The sequence below is a fragment of the Caretta caretta genome, chromosome 5 (assembly GCF_965140235.1).
Source record: "Caretta caretta isolate rCarCar2 chromosome 5, rCarCar1.hap1, whole genome shotgun sequence".
NCBI classification, from domain to species: Eukaryota; Metazoa; Chordata; order Testudines; family Cheloniidae; genus Caretta; species Caretta caretta.
In genome coordinates this window covers 104,451,614-104,468,691 of record NC_134210.1, presented here as the reverse complement: position 1 = coordinate 104,468,691, position 17,078 = coordinate 104,451,614, and the positions used below count along the sequence as shown (strand labels likewise).

Sequence of the window (17,078 nt, the reverse complement as noted above, 5' to 3'; positions counted from 1 at the left end):
TGGACATGTCCACCATATATGGATAAAATCTCCTCTTTCACCACAATTTCTCCAATATTTATCCGCATTCAGTTTCTCTCTATATTTTTTAACCTGACTGGTGTGGGGTACCATTGAAATAGTATTTTAAGGAAATTTATTTTATTGTGCTACAGAGTGAGGTTGCTGGTTGTCTTTTCAAAATCAAACCACATTCCTCTGAGGCTATTTGTCTATCCATATCCTTTCTCCCAGTGTGTCATATATGGGCACTTTTTTGTTGGGAAAGCTGTCTGCAACGATTGATATAAATTAGTTATAATTTTTTTGTTTCCTAATTGACCGGACACAATCGCTTCTATTAAAGCTAGCTTTCTGTATAAAACAGGTTTTCCAGAAAGTTGAAAAACCTAGTGCCTGAAAATACTAGCACCGGGGAGACTGGACCACTTAAAGTTAGTTTTGACCTCTAATAAGTTTCTTTACTGAATAGCTGGCCAACTGTGTGAATTCCATGGCTCTCCCAATCTTTGAAGCTCTCTAGTTCACAATGTGGGTTAAGATCTGAATTATTTGCAATGGGTGCATTGGTGAGGAAAAATAACTTTTTTTTCTGTTACAGAAACAGTGGATGAAGAGAAACATGGTAGGTAATAACATATTTGGATTTCAGTAAAGCATTTAACGGATTTCAGAGTAACAGCTGTGTTAGTCTGTATTCGCAAAAAGAAAAGGAGTACTTGTGGCACCTTAGAGACTAACCAATTTATTTGAGCATGAGCTTTCGTGAGCTACAGCTCACTTCATCGGATGCATACTGTGGAAAGTGTAGAAGATCTTATTATATACACACAAAGCATGAAAAAATACCTCCTCCCACCCCACTCTCCTGTTGGTAATAGCTTATCTAAAGTGATCACTCTCCTTACAATGTGTATGATAATCAAGTTGGGCCATTTCCAGCACAAATCCAGGTTTTCTCATCCCCCCCCCCCCCATACAAACTCACTCTCCTGCTGGTAATAGCTTATCTAAAGTGACCACTCTCCTTACATTGTGTATGATAATCAAGGTGGGCCATTTACAGCACAAATCCAGGGTTTAACAAGAACGTCTGGGGGAGGGGTAGGAAAAAACAAGGGGAAATAGGCTACCTTGCATAATGACTAAGCCACTCCCAGTCTCTATTCAAGCCTAAGTTAATTGTATCCAATTTGCAAATGAATTCCAATTCAGCAGTTTCTCGCTGGAGTCTGGATTTGAAGTTTTTTGTTGTAAAATAGCGACTTTCATGTCTGTAATCGCGTGACCAGAGAGATTGAAGTGCTCTCCGACTGGTTTATGAATGTTATAATTCTTGACATCTGATTTGTGTCCATTTACTCTTTTACTGTAGAGACTGTCCAGTTTGACCAATGTACATGGCAGAGGGGCATTGCTGGCACATGATGGCATATATCACATTGGTGGATGTGCAGGTGAACGAGCCTCTGATAATGTGGCTGATGTTATTAGGCCCTGGGATGGTGTCCCTTGAATAGATATGTGGGCACAGTTGGCAACGGGCTTTGTTGCAAGGATAGGTTCCTGGGTTAGTGGTTGTGTTGTGTGGTGTGTGGTTGCTGGTGAGTATTTGCTTCAGAGTGGGGGGCTGTCTGTAGGCAAGGACTGGCCTGTCTCCCAAGATTTGTGAGAGTGTTGGGTCATCCTTCAGGATAGGTTGTAGATCCTTAATAATGTGTTGAAGGGGTTTTAGTTGGGGGCTGAAGGTGATGGCTAGTGGAGTTCTGTTATTTTCTTTGTTAGGCCTGTCCTGTAGTAGGAGACTTCTGGGAACTCTTCTGGCTCTATCAATCTGTTTCTTCACTTCCGCAGGTGGGTATTGTAGTTGTAAGAATGCTTGATAGAGATCTTGTAGGTGTCTGTCTCTGTCTGAGGGGTTGGAGCAAATGCGGTTGTATCGCAGAGCTTGAATGTAGACGATGGATCGTGTGGTGTGGTCAGGGTGAAAGCTAGAGGCATGTAGGTAGGAATAGCGGTCAGTAGGTTTCCGGTATAGGGTGGTGTTTATGTGACCATCGTTCATTAGCACTGTAGTGTCCAGGAAGTGGATCTCTTGTGTGGACTGGACCAGGCTGAGGTTGATGGTGGGATGGAAATTGTTGAAATCATGGTGGAATTCCTCAAGGGCTTCTTTTCCATGGGTCCAGATGATGAAGATGTCATCAATATAGCGCAAGTAGAGTAGGGGCGTTAGGGGACGAGAGCTGAGGAAACGTTGTTCTAAATCAGCCATAAAAATGTTGGCATACTGTGGGGCCATGCGGGTACCCATAGCAGTGCCGCTGATCTGAAGGTATACATTGTCCCCAAATGTAAAATAGTTATGGGTAAGGACAAAGTCACAAAGTTCAGCCACCAGGTTAGCCGTGACATTATCGGGGATAGTGTTCTTGACGGCTTGTAGTCCATCTTTGTGTGGAATGTTGGTGTAGAGGGCTTCTACATCCATAGTGGCCAGGATGGTGTTATCAGGAAGATCACCGATGGATTGTAGTTTCCTCAGGAAGTCAGTGGTGTCTCGAAGGTAGCTGGGAGTGCTGATAGTGTAGGGCCTGAGGAGGGAGTCTACATAGCCAGACAATCCTGCTGTCAGGGTGCCAATGCCTGAGATGATGGGGCATCCAGGATTTCCAGGTTTATGGATCTTGGGTAGAAGATAGAATATCCCAGGTCTAGGTTCCAGGGGTGGAAGAAAGAAGAGTGAAAGAAGAAAGGGTGTGTCTGTGCGGATTTGATCTTGTGCTTTTTCAGGGAGTTTCTTGAGCAAATGCTGTAGTTGCTTTTGGTAACTCTCAGTGGGATCAGAGAGTAATGGCTTGTAGAAAGTGGTGTTGGAGAGCTGCCGAGCAGCCTCTTGTTCATATTCCGACCTATTCATGATGACAACAACACCTCCTTTGTCAGCCTTTTTGATTATGATGTCAGAGTTGTTTCTGAGGCTGTGGATGGCATTGTGTTCCGCACGGCTGAGATTATGGGGCAAGTGATGCTGCTTCTCCACAATTTCAGCCCGTGCACGTCGGCGGAAGCACTCTATGTAGAAGTCCAGTCTGCTGTTTTGACCTTCAGGAGGAGTCCACCTAGAATCCTTCTTTTTGTACTGTTGGTAGGGAGGTCTCTGTGGATTAGTATGTTGTTCAGAGGTATGTTGGAAATATTCCTTGAGTCGGAGACATCGAAAATAGGATTCCAGGTCACCACAGAACTGTATCATGTTCGTGGGGGTGGAGGGGCAGAAGGAGAGGCCCCGAGATAGGACAGCTGCTTCTGCTGGGCTAAGAGTATAGTTGGATAGGTTAACAATATTGCTGGGTGGGTTGAGGGAACCATTGCTGTAGCCCCTTGTGGCATGTAGTAGTTTAGTTTAACAGATCTTACTCTAAAAAATAATTCAAATCTGGAGAGGGTTTGAATAAGGCTGTGAGTCTGTCACGGAGCTCATGGAAGTCACAGATTCTGTGACTTTCCGTGACTTCCATGACTTCTGCAGCAGCTGATGCTGGCTCAGGGGAGCCTCTCGGGCAGCCCCTGGACCAGTAGCAGCAGTTGGGGTGTGTGGGAGGGGGCTCAGGGCCAGGGCCAGGGGATTGGAAGGTATGGGGGGGCGCTTACCTCCGGGTGGGGACCTTCCCGTCTCCACTGGCATGGCTCTGCAGCTCCTAGGCAGCAGAGGGGCCAGGGGGCTCTGCGCTGAATGCTGGCCATGCCCACAGGCCACGTCTCTGCAGCTCCCATTGGCTGCGGTTCTTGGCCAATGGGAGCTGCACAGCCAGTGCTTGTGGTGGGAGCAGTGCGCAGAGCCCCCTGGCTTCTCTGCCGCCTAGGAGCTGCAGGGACATGTGAAGCTGGGTAGGGAGCCCCTGCCAGCCCTGCCAACTCCCCCCCCCAGCCCCAACAGGGGTCCTGGGCAGCAGGCCATGGGCCATGCCCCTCCCTGCACCAGCGGGAGTCCCAGGCCACCTCCCCCAGCACCCACGGTGCCCCGACCACCCCTCCCCCCAGATCACCCACAGCCTCCTGCCAAAGTTTTAGTTAGGGGTATACAGTATAATGGACAGGTCACAGGCTATGAATTTTTGTTTACTGCCTGTGACCTGTCCATGACTTTTACTAAAAATGCCCATGCCTAAAACATAGCCTTAGATATGAAAAATGTTACTTGTGATATTGGAAGGGGGCTTGCAGTGAGAAGCAGCAGAGACTGGTGTAATGGCAAGTCTTATTTAACATCTCCATAATCTTAAATGGGAGGGGAAATAACACATTAATGATATTCACTACTAGTCAGATATTGACAAATTAGAGGGAGTTCCAAGAAGAGTAACAAAAGGGTTCATGATTCAAGAGGGAATCACTTACAAGGAAAGACTACAAGAATTAAATCCATGTAGGTTGACTAAGCAACAAGTATTTAAATTGTATAACCAAGGAGGAGGAGAAATTACCGGGGTGGTAAAAGAAGGTAGCCTCACAGCTAGGAACAATCAAATGAACAGACTTCCAAGGGAAGTGGTGGAAGCCCCATCACTTGGAACTTTAATATAAATTGTCTCACTGATACCTTCTGCTCGTCCCCCCAACCCTCCAAATGTATCTGTCTGTTGTCTCTCTTCTTACATTTAGATTGTAAGCTCTTTGGGACAGGGACTGTCATTTTGTTATATATATTTACTATGCCTTGAATGATAGGGCTCCAATTTCTGCTTCGGGCCTCTGAGGGCTACCATAATCATTGTTATTGTCATCACTGAAGTAGATAAAATAAAATAAAAGGTACTATAGGGAACATGGAAATGAAATTGAAGGTAGAAAACTAAATACTGATTTAAAAAGCCTTTAGCGCTCAGTGCATAATCAGACTGTGTAACTCGTTGGCACGGGATGCCATTGCGGCAAAGAACTTAATAAAAGACAAAAAGGAACTGAACATTTATATGGAATACAAGAACATCCACAACTTTAACAGTTAACGCAAAAAAATGGGACGTGATAGAAATGTCAAGCTTTAGAGCTTACAGCAATCTCTGTTGCACATCTGCCTACTGTGGAGTTATTACATCTTCCTCTGAAGTGTCTGGTACTGACCACATTTGGAGATAGGAACTGGACTAAATGGACAAAATGAGTCTGATACCGTCTGGCAATTTCTATGTTCCTAATTCTTCACTGGCTTGTGGTGCACTTCATGATCTAATTAGCCCAATTTCTATGATTAACTTTCATACTCTATGATTCAGTGTCTGTCAGAAATGATAAAAGTTTAAAAAATAGGCTGGATAAATAGACTACCTCAGTATGGGACCACATGAACAGCAGTGAGGAAGATCATCCCTAGGATACTGTAGACAATCTGGGCACCAGATTACAGGAAAGTTATTGATGCACCAGAAAAAGTATAGAAGGAAGCAGTGAAGATGATAAGGATCTTGGGTGGCATAATTACAAGGAGAGTTTAGGGACTTTAGGTGTATTGTATTCATTGGAAAAGAGATTAGGGGACATGACTGAGTTCTTAAATGTTCTGAGAGTTGTAGAGTCATCAGATGTCACAAAACTATTCAAGATAGTAATAGGCTAGTAACCTCAAACACAAGAAGAAATACATTTCTGCCAACTTTATGCACCTTATCTCTTTCTAGTCTTCTCCTAACCTTGCCATTCCTGCTGCTCTGTTAGCACCAGCTTCCCCTCTGCCCCTTCCCAGAATTTCTCCACTGTTGGTGCAAGAGCCTTCACCTCCACAGCTCTTGCATCGACAGACTTTCTATATCTTTCTATCTCATCAGTTGTCAATGCATCTCTTTTAAAATCTCATATAGTTTCTCCCTCTGTTATTAACCTTGTGGCTGCAAGTTTTGCTGTGTTCTGTGCCATATCATACGCTGTCATACATTCTTCAGTATAAAGTCATTTGTAAAATACACAATACTCCATAAAATGTTTTGACATATAGTTTCAATGAAAGAGGCTGTACAAAATAAAATTTTATTGTACAGAGCTGGAGTTGAGAGTAACTAATGTGTGTGAGAGACATCAGAGGCAGTCATAGACACTGACACCTGAGGTTATTAAAAGAAGGGTTAGATTAGGATTTAAGGCTTAATTTTCAGAGGTAATGAGCACCCACAGCACTCATTCACTTCCCCTGGAATTTTGGATATGCAGCACATTTGAAAACCAGGACTCTACAGGCGGAGCCTGCTTAGTGCCCTTAACTCTCTGAAGTTAATCAGAAAGAAAATTAATTCTTTTCTAAGGAGTTTTTTCCTTAGAAGGAAAATAAAAGCAATTGGAAGGCTACAAGTCTTTGACAGATAGGGAAATGGCTCAGGGTACATGCCAGGACCCAGTTTTTCCTGCTGTCCCTTTTGTAAAAGAACTCAGCTAGATCTGCTTCATCACTATAACATATTCATTGGGTCCCACAAGCCAAAAGGAAGGGGAAATTCCAGGGCAGTTCTGATGTTTATACATTTTATTAGTTGCTTGGAAGCACCACTTCCTATTTTTCCCTCTCAGTAAATCATAGTTGGGTTCAGACATTTACTTGTTGGAATGTTAACACAGTGCATTCACCTCAGCGAACGTACTGGGAGGACCTATCTACCAAGTTCTGATCCAGAGCTGGGTCCAGAATTGCCAGAGTTCGGGGGCATTCAGACCTGGGGTTTGGTCTCAAACCAGTCTCAACTGTCTAGGCATAGACCTGAGGACAGTTCAATGGACAGAAGGCCCGGAAACCTAGGATGTAATCCTGCCTTCATTGAAGTCAGTGGCGTTAAAACTCCCATTGACTTCAATGGTGCCAGAGTTCCATCCCTAGTTTGTGTTTCCGGCTCTGCCACTCACTCATGCTGAGACCTTGGGCAACTGAGTTGACCATTGTGCCTCAGTTTCCCCAACATTTTGTGAGCGCAATAGCCTAGTACTAGTTTGGCATAATTACCAATGCTGATTTCACTGGGACTGCTCTCTCTTCCTTTCCCCCTGGTAAAAAAGGCTCCCCTATCAAAGTGAAATTTTGGGGGAGCAGGAAGGTTCTGGCATTCCAGAGGGACGTGTTTAAGACTTTTCCATATCATGAGCCAGTCAGCTCAAAGCTATTCTGCTGACCCATGCCTAGTCCCAGAGTTTCACCTCCAAGATACTATGTCCCCCAATTTATGGACAACTCTGGCTGGGGCTAGAGCAAGTTAAGGAACCATGGAACGACTCTGAATCAGCTCTATCCTTTACACTCTACCTCTGTTCCAATATCACTAGGAGGGAATAAAGAATCAGTTTGCCCATACTGAAATAAGCCAGACCTCTGGAACATCCTGGCATTGTGCGCTCTATCCATGCATCCTCTGTAGGTGTTCATTAATCTGCCATGATGGCAGTGTAGTATCCTTTCTGGTTAAGGTAATTACTTGCTCTAACGTAGCAAGATGGGTATACTATACAACAGCTCCTGATGCTGGGGAAACATTGCCATTCAAACCCTGCAATTATTTCAGGGATTTTTCTAACTTTTACAACTCTGGGGGCCAGCACAGGAGTAATTGCCTTGCAAACCTCCATGTCCATTGTGCCAAAGGTGAAGTTGCCAACCCACGAACTGATTGCCAACAGATCACTAACAACATGGGGCTGCCAGCTTCCACAGAGTGATAGAAACACATTTCTGGACCAATATTACCTTTCTCCTCAGAGTGTCCTCGTGCTCGAGGGCCAGGGAAAACTCCTAACACAATTCCAGAAATGTGGCTATCCTCATATGAAAGTTCTGGGCCCACTGCTGGTCATCCCATGTATTCATCATGATGTAGTCCATCACCTTGTGCTTGTGATTCTGATCCAGAGGTGGAAGTCAGCATTGTGGCGGGGGGGGGAGCGAGGGGTCTGCCGTGGAAGACAGTAGCAGCTGGGTCCATGTGACCATGTTCTCATGGTGCTGGTTTTGTCTCCTGCTTGTAACAACAATCTGCTGGGTTCTCCAAGCCAAAACGCCACCTCTGTACACAGTCACCATTTTTTGGTGCCAGCTTCTCCGGAAGAACACCAAAGAGACACGGCCTCCATAAAAAACAGCAGCAGTTGGTCCCGGTTGTTTGGGCAAGTGAGATCTATACTTTAGAGCACAAGAAGGACACAGCACACCAGCACACCAGCTTGGGTCATGGCCCAAAAATGAATTTCCAGGCCTAGGCCATTTCTGCCCACAATTCCCAGAGAGGACAGAATAACTGTCCCACAGTGCCCTGCGAAAGTGAGCATAGAGTGGAGCAGTGTGTTTGTGGTGCTGTGAACCATGGGACATGCACTCAGAGAGCTGTGTATCTCTCACAATTAGATTCAGTGCCAGTGTGGACATTGCATGTGACAGCAAGTGTCTGGTACTTGACTTCTCATCTACAGTGTGAAGCACTCTATTGAGTTAGGATAAAGTGAGACAGCTAACTTGTGATTTCCTATCATGGGGCTAGGCTGAAGTGAAGACATAGCCAAAGATTGTGAAAGCATGAGCAGGACTGTGAGTATGAGAGAGTGACAGAATGCGTGTGAGAAAGGAAGGGAAAGAATCCATAATCCTCTTTACAACAGCCTTCCTATTTCACAAGGACTAGGCTCAAATTACCACTGACACTTGTGGGTCTTTTCGGGGACCAAAAGGCACATAACTGAAGGTGTTTTCTCAGTAATGTGCTAAATGGGACGGAGAGGGGGAGGGTTGGGTTAGTGATAGTACCTTGTTAAAATTCCACCACCAAATCAAAGGGATGCTTTGGGTAATTTCCCACCCTCTGGTGAAATTCACCACTTCTCTGGATTCAGTCCTTGCATGAGATGACAGGTAGTCAAGCAAATCGTTTGCCATTGGAATGCACCAATTCTCAAGTATTTTTGAAAAATTTCCTGTAGGGGAAGATACATTCCCAGTTCCCTTGTCTGCCCTACAGCCCCATTTCAAATTACATGGGCTGGATTCTAGGCTCTCTATTACAATCATCCACTCAGCATATTTTTAAGGAACACATTTCTAGTGAACTGCACTTTAAATAAGTTTGCTTGCAAGTGGTTTTGCCTCCTTCCTTAATTATGATTTTGAGGAAACATTTTTGCTTAAATGGGGAAACAAACAGAGTCCTGGGTCCCTTTCCCTTCCCCCCGCCACACTCCATCTTCCCTCTTTGAACACACACACTGCTGAGACATAGAACTTATCACCAGCTAAGATGGAAGCTCATTGCTAAAATATTGATGTTTTGTGTATATACATGGTAGAAGTTTGTATCAAAGGTCATCAACAATTGGATTTTTCTGACTTATACAACTCTTACGCAGTCAGCAGTGAGACAATATAGTAATGTACAAGGGACCCTAAGAAGAAATATACAAATTTACCCCTCTTCTCCAAGATCTAAGGAAAGTCTTAGATAAATTCCTTGGGGGACAGATTCTGGCACCCTATTTCACATCGGGTAACACTCAGTAGTGGAGCCAGATTGTGAGCAGTGGTGGAGCCAGGGGGCGATGGGTCATTGATGATCCCACCTTCAGTTATACATATTGGCTTGAAAAGGCACCACAGATACACCAAAAGGCCACCACAGACCACTGGTAAGACCCTACTCCATAAGTGGTTTCACTGACTTCAATGGGATATTCATAGAGCGAGATTTTATTCACCACAATGAAGGGTATCAGAATCCGGCCTTTAGAAACTGAAACATGGGAGCACTGCTTTTACTATAGCAGAGATTCTGGTAACATTGGAGGGGGTATAAGAGGAAGTAACCTCAACTTTACTCATTTTTTGGGAAATAAAACTGTCCCCAGCAGTGAGTCATCCAGAATTGCTCCGGGCAGCTCCCAAGTTGTGTATATCAGACTGGTAGCTCCACCATCTTTGCAGAGGATTTAATGTGTTCCCTGCTCCCAGCCAGCCAGAGGGAAGGTGTTCTTTGTGTCCCACTCCCAGTGCTGGGTTTACAATGGCACCAGTGGCTCCATGGAGCCGGGCCCATGCTCAGAAGAGGCCCCTGCCTGCTTGCTTGCACTGTGCCCTGAGACCCCGCCAGCCCCCCGTCCCCCCAACCCCACACACCACTTGCTCCTCTTGGCCTGCCCACCAGCCGGCCGAGGACTCCTCTCCACTCCTTTGCCCCACCCGCCGGCTTCTTGCCAGCAAGTTAAAGAAGTATGGATTGGATGAATGGACTATAAGGTGAATAGAAAGCTGGCTAGATCATCGGGGTCAACAGATAGTGATCAACAGCTCGATGTCTAGTTGGCAGCCAGTATCAAGCGGAATGCCCCAGGGGTCGATCCTGGGCAGTGTTCCCGCTAATTTTTCCCATCCATGTGTGGAATTAATTTTGTTATGTGCACCAATATGGAGGTGATATGTGAGGGTTGCGGTGCAGGGGTGTGAGGGCTCCGGCTGGGGGTGCGGGCTCTGGGGTGAGGGATGAGGGGCTTCGGGTGCGGAAGGGGGCTTCGTGGCTACGGTGAGAAGAGAGGACTCCCCCCAGCTCTCTTTCCCTGCAGCAACACCTGGGCTGTGAGGGAGAGGCGTGTCTCCCCACCATGGCAGCTCCGGGGTTGGGGCTGCAGGATAGGTGCCCCTGCTCTGGCCCCAGCAGGTCCAGGCCGGGGCTGGGTTTGGGCCAGGGAAGGGGCGCTCCAGCTGTGCCTGGGTCCGGGCTGCACCGCCTTTCCTGGGACTGGGGCTGGGGCTGGGCCGCACTGCTCTGGCTACGTCTGGGGCCAGCCTGGACCATGCCACCCTGGATGCACCTGGGTCCACGCCGCCCTGGCCATGGCTAGGGCTGGGCCACGCTGCTTTGGCCATGTCTGGGTCTGGGCTGGGCCAGGCCGCTCTGGCCGCACCTGGGTCCATGCGGTCCCAGGCCACCTGGGTCTGGGCTGGGCCGGGCCACTCCTGGGTCTGCGCTGCCCCGAGCCGCACCTGGGTCTGTGCCACCCTGGCTGCACCTGGGTCTAGTCTGGGCCAGGCTGCTCTGTCTGTGCTTCAGTGTGGGCTGGGCTGGGCCACTCCTGGGTCTGTGCTGCCCGAGCCGCGCCTGGGTCTGGGCTGGTACAGGCCTTTCCTGGGTCCAGGCCATGGCTGGGGCCGGGCCAGGCTGCCCCAGCAGAGCCAGGCGCCCAGGCCATGGCAGGTTGGAGGCCTGGCTAGGCTGGGGTAGGGGCATCCCTACCCCAACCAGTCCCCAGCCACAGCAGGTCCCCAGGTGGGTTCCCTGAACACCTGCATGGTGCTAAATAGGCTGCTGCATGGCCGCACAGCTTTCAGGAAATTTAGGTCCTGGGATCAGTTTTGTTCAACATCTTCATTAATGATCTGGATGATGGGATGGATTGTACCCTCAGCAAGGTTGTAGATGATGCTAATCTGCGGGGAGAGGTAGATACACTGGAGGGTAGGGTCCAGAGTGACCTAGACAAATTGGAGGATTGGGCCAAAAGAAGTCTGATGAGGCTCAACAGGCACAAGTGCAGAGTCCTCCACTTAGGATGGAAGAATCCCATGAACTGCTACAGGCTGGGGACTGACGGGCTAAGCGGCAGTTCTGCAGAAAAGGACCTGGGGATTACAGTGGATGAGAAACTGGATATGAGTCAACAGTGTGCCCTTGTTGTCAAGAAGACTAATGGCAGATTGGGCTGCATTAGTAGAAGCACTGCCAGCAGATCAAGGGAAGTGATTATTCCCCTCTGTTCAACACTGGTGAGGCCACATCTGGAGTATTGTGTCCAGTTTTGGGCCCCCCAGTACAGAAAGGATGTGGACAAATTGGAGAGAGTCCAGCGAAGGGCAACGAAAATGATTAGGGGGCAGGGGCACATGACTTATGAGAAGAGGCTGAGGGAACTGGGCTTATTTAGTCTGCAGAAGAGAAGAGTGAGGGGGGATTTGATATCAGCTTTCAACTACCTGAAGGGAGGTTCCAAAAAGGATGGAGCTAGGCTGTTCTCAGTGGTGGCAGACGACAGAACAAGGAGCAATGGTCTCAAGTTGCAGTTGGGGAGGTCTAGGTTGGATATTAGGAAAAACTATTTCACTAGGAGGGTGATGAAGCACTGGAATGGGTTACCTAGGTAGGTGGTGGAATCTCCATCCGCAGAGGTTTTTAAGCCTGGCTTGACAAAGCCTGGCTGGGGTTGGACTAGATGACCTTCTGAGGTCTCTTCCAACTCTAATTTTCTATGATTCTCTTTGCCCCCGGCCAGACCCCAGTGCATCTCCACCTCCAGGGCAGTCTCTGCTTCCCACCACCTGTGCGGCCCCACCTGTCTCCCTGGTGCTGAGCCACCTGGGACTGGTGCAGAAGCCTGGCCAGTCTCAGCCAGTTGATGGGGGCAGTGTGGGGGGCTTGGCTGGGCCCCTCCAGGCAAGTGGGTCCTGAGGGAGGCTGGCTGGGGCAGGCCCTGGCCTGGCTGATTGTGCCACTCCTGGGGGGCCAGAGTGATTCTCTGCCCCGGGACCAGCCCTGGCTGCACTGGCAGCTCAGCCCGGCAGAGACAGTCGCCTCCCAGCAAGGTCGATGAGTGCAGCTGGGAGGCAGGGCGTGGGGGAGTGGATCTCTGGGGGACCTGGGGCGGGTGCTGGGCTGTGAGGGAGCGGGGAAGATCTGTATGTTGAGGCATTAGGGAGTGGGGGTTCTGTGTGCGGTGCTGGGCAGTTGTGGTGGGGCTGTGGGCAGGGGGGCACTGGACAGGAGTGGTGGTGTGCAGGGCCCTGTGCATTTGTGGCAGGGTCTGGGGTGGGTGCTGGCCATAGAGCGTCCAAGGGGGCTCTGGCCACAGGGAATCAGGTGTGGGGGGTGTTCCAGTGTTGGGCAGGGGGGATGTGTGGTGCGGCATGGCCCACCCTGTGAGGGGAAGGGGAATGCTGGCAGCACAGGGCCAGGAGGGCTACTGTGCGTCTGGCAACTGCCAGTTTGTAAATAGTGGCCTCGCACTGGGCTGGGCAGGGCAGGGCTGCCCCTGCCATGCCATACCCCTGTCCAGCCCCACGCTCCAGGACCCAGCCCCCCCACACCATGCTCCATTGCCCCCATGGGGGTCCACAAAAGGTTAATCTGGCCCTGCCCCCTCCCGTCCATCCATCTCTCTAGCCTCTTAGAGAGGTGGATCATTGCAATATCTGAACAGCCCACTTACCACAGAATTAAGCAATAATTTGCACAACAAAGGTGTGGTGATACTATTTAATATGTTGTGAAACTCTTTTACATATAGCAACATGTTAGTGCAGTAAGGAGGCCAATATAACGAATGAGAGCCAACACTAAGAGCCAGTCTCTTACCTAAGCAGAGTACCTATCATGAGTTGTGCTAAGAACTAAATTCTTATTCTTAGATGTACACATAGCTGAGAAAAGAATTTTGCCCTTGCTCTTTAATCTCATCCTTTTCCACGCATAGCAGGACCTATCTGTTAAATTTGGACTGTGTTCTTTAAGTTGTTCTATGAACTGCATTACTAGAGAATGTAGCCCTCTTCCAGCTTCAGGGCCTGTTTGTACAAACCCTTACTTACATAGGTGGTCCTTTGTCACACAAGTAATAAGTAATTTTTGCAAAATCAGGACCTAAGTGAAGTATACAGATAATTTAATTTAATTCCAATTTGTTCCAACATATATTGACATTATTCATTATTTCCCAACAAGCTTATTTAAAAATCCTCAGGCTGAAATAGAAATCGCAGAAGTAAGGGAATTTTTATTCAATTCTGTAATACTAAAAATGGAAATCATTGGTCTAATCTTCCCTTAATGTTGTTCACATACTTGTACATGGAAACTATGCAACTAGACTGAGAACATAATACTGTTATTTGAAAAATGAAAATACCCCACTTATAGCACATACAATAATTGATATAAAGGGCTAAATTCTACCTGCCAGAATTAATGGGTTTGCTTAACGGAAGACCTTAGGTGCCTTTGGAACAGGAAATAATTTGTTTTCAATTAACATTAAACAGGATATTACTTAATGACAGTTAAGATTAAATAGACACCATTACGCTGAACTAGTGCAAAATGATTTGGTCCATTAAAAACAAATTTCCATGAAATGGGATATTCTATAAAATATGTTGATATTAAGTGACCTTGATACTATAACAGTATCACCATTCCTGAGAGTCTCTCGTTACCATTATAAAATGTTTCCATTAAATCCATCAGCATATACACACGTACAAACACACACATGTACACACACACACACTTGGGGAGAAAAACATCAAAGACTGAGATTTTCAAAAATAGTGCTTAAAATTAGGCTCCTACCTCCTTATTTAAGTCCTTAAATATGGACTCAGGAGCCTAATTTTAGCCCCCATTTTTGAAAAGCTTGCCTAATATATTTTCTGTTTGTTCTAAGATTCTATTTGTTCTACATAGATTGCAAGGTCCTCATATCAGGGACCCTCAATTTTATGTGCCTATAAAGCCACATGCACACTATGGTACTGTACAAATAACTGTAATGAATTATACTAATATGCAATGCTGCAGAAACCCCACCTACCACAACCATTATTACGTGCTTTTTTATAGTATTTTGTATTGCTTGATGAAAACCCACTCCTTGGTGATACCCTGAACATGTTACCAGGCCCAAAATTACCATGGATCTGAGAGAACTTGTATGCTTTTTTTCACAAAATGCTACAATTCAAAGACAGTTTCAGCTACTTTCCATTGTTTTAAAGCAACCTGGAAATTCTTCTTGTTCAAGAACAAACTTGTCCCTGATACAATGCCACTGACTTCAAAGGGATTACGCAATGGTTTAGGAAGGAAAATACAATATACTGCTGCATCCATTTAAAACTTCATGGAGAATTTAGATAAGTAGAATATAGTCATCAGAATTAGAAACTGTCAGGGCTATGTAGGTGATCTGCCTTCCACACTCTCCATGTCTGTCTGGAATAGGCAAATTTGTGGCTTCATCTCTTATTTCTTTCATCTAAATTATTCAAAGATGGAAATGCTTCTGCTGGGTAAGCAGACACCTTCAAACAATTCCAGATCCTGTCTTCATAATTCATACTTCTCACTTGCCACCATTATTAATATCAGTATTATAATAGCAACTAAAGGCCCCAGTCAGCATCAGGTCATCGTGGAGCTAGGCACTGTACCAACACAAATGAAGACATGGTCCCTGCCCCAGAAAGCTTATAGTCTAACAAGCCATGTATAATAATCATCCCTAAACTCTTCTCCTCCTCCATCTCCATGTCTGCAGATGGCCATGTCCTGGATGGAGAAAGTTTAGTCATAGTAATAATACTCAGCATTTATATAGCATTTTTGCTATGCAAAGTGCTTTACAAACATTAATTAATAATGTATTCTTATGACAAACCTCTGAGAAAAGTATGGGGCATTTCGCCTAATAGAAGGTAGTGGGACAGATACACTTTTAATAGATTCATAGATTCCAAGATTAGAAAGGACCATTGTTATCATCTAGTCCAAGCTCCTGTAGAGAGCACAGTCCATAGAACTTCCACAAAATAATTCCTACAGTATATCTTTTAGAAAAACATCCAACCTGGATTTAAAAGTTGTCAGTGATGGAGACTCCACCATCACCGTTGGTAAATTATTCCAGTGGTTAATTACTCTATCTCTTAAAAATGTGCACCTTAGTTCCAGTCTGAATTTGTCTAGCTCTAACTTCCAGCCATTGGATCGTGTTATACTTTTCTCTGTTAGAATGAAAAGCCCATTATTAATTATGTGTACCCCTGGCAGGTACTTTTAGACTGTAATGAAGTCATCTGTTAGGATTTAGATATGGAGGCCTGCCTGTAAAGGCCTATACTTTAAGAACTTAGGTGTATTTTTATCACTTAGCTAGTTACAGAGGTATAAAACAAAGAATCAAAATCATAGTCTGCCTGTGTATGGGCCTTCTCTCACTAGGATAGTCTGAGGCCTGGTTCTTAGGCTAAGGCATTTGGCTAAGCAGCAGAGGCAGCCATAAGCTGGGAAGTGTATGGTCACATACTTACATTCCAAACTAGTCACACTGAAATAAGGTGCTATTGGGCTGTTAGGAATACAATCCTGTCCTGATAATGCCTATCACCACCAGTTAAAGATGGTTAAAGAAAACTTTGTCTGGCAAGAAATCACTTCTCAATAGTTGTGGTTGTGAAATCCTCATTTCTGTAAAAAGAAAAGGAGTACTTGTGGCACTTTAGAGACTAACACATTTATTTGAGCATAAGCTTTCATGAGCTACAGCTCACTTCATTGGATGCATTCAGTGGAAAATACAGTGGGGAGATTTTATATACACAGAGAACATGAAACAATGGGTGTTACCATACACACTGTAACAAGTCATCAGGTGAGGTGAGCTATTACCAGCCACACACCCTCATTTCTGTATGTTTTATCTTTATGGCCCACACTTTTCTATTGTTAATCTGTCTGGTTCTCTAATTGTTTCTGTCTGCTGTATAATTAATTTTGCTAGGTGTAAGTTAATTAGGGTAGTGGGATATAATTGGTTAGCGAATTATGTTACAATACTTTGGGATTGGTTAGGTAAATTTCAGTAAAATGATTGGTTAAGGTATAGCTGAGAATATTACTATATAAATTAGGGGCAAACAGGAAGTAAATTGGGATTCGAAAATAAGGAAAAAGGAACTTGGATTTAAGCTTGCTGGAAGTTCACCCCAATAAACATCGAATTGTTTGCACCTTCAGACTTCAGGTATTGTTGCTCTCTGTTCATGCGAGAAGGACCAGGGAAGTGGGAGGGTGAAGGAATAAGCCCTCTAACATCATCCCTTAACTTTCTCTTTGTTAAGCTAAATAGATTGAACTCCTTGAGTCAATCACTATATGGAAGGTTTTCTAATCTTTTAATCATTCTCGTGAGTCTTCTCTGAACCTTCTCCAACTTTTCAACATCCTTTTTGAATTGTGAACACCAGAACTGGGCAAAGTATTCCAATAGCAGCTGCACCAGTACCAAATACAGATGTA

The 17,078-nt window shown here is 45.8% G+C and overlaps 1 protein-coding gene and 1 long non-coding RNA gene across 3 annotated transcripts in view; one reads left to right on the top strand and one right to left on the bottom strand.

Moving 5' to 3' along the window:
• Window positions 1–17,078, top strand: part of LOC142072208 (uncharacterized) — a 630,664-nt gene that overhangs the window by 28,835 nt on the left and 584,751 nt on the right. The window lies entirely within an intron of this gene.
• LOC125636647 (programmed cell death 1 ligand 2-like) overlaps window positions 1–17,078 on the bottom strand; it is a 35,392-nt gene that overhangs the window by 16,643 nt on the left and 1,671 nt on the right. The gene's annotated exons all lie outside the window — the stretch shown is intronic.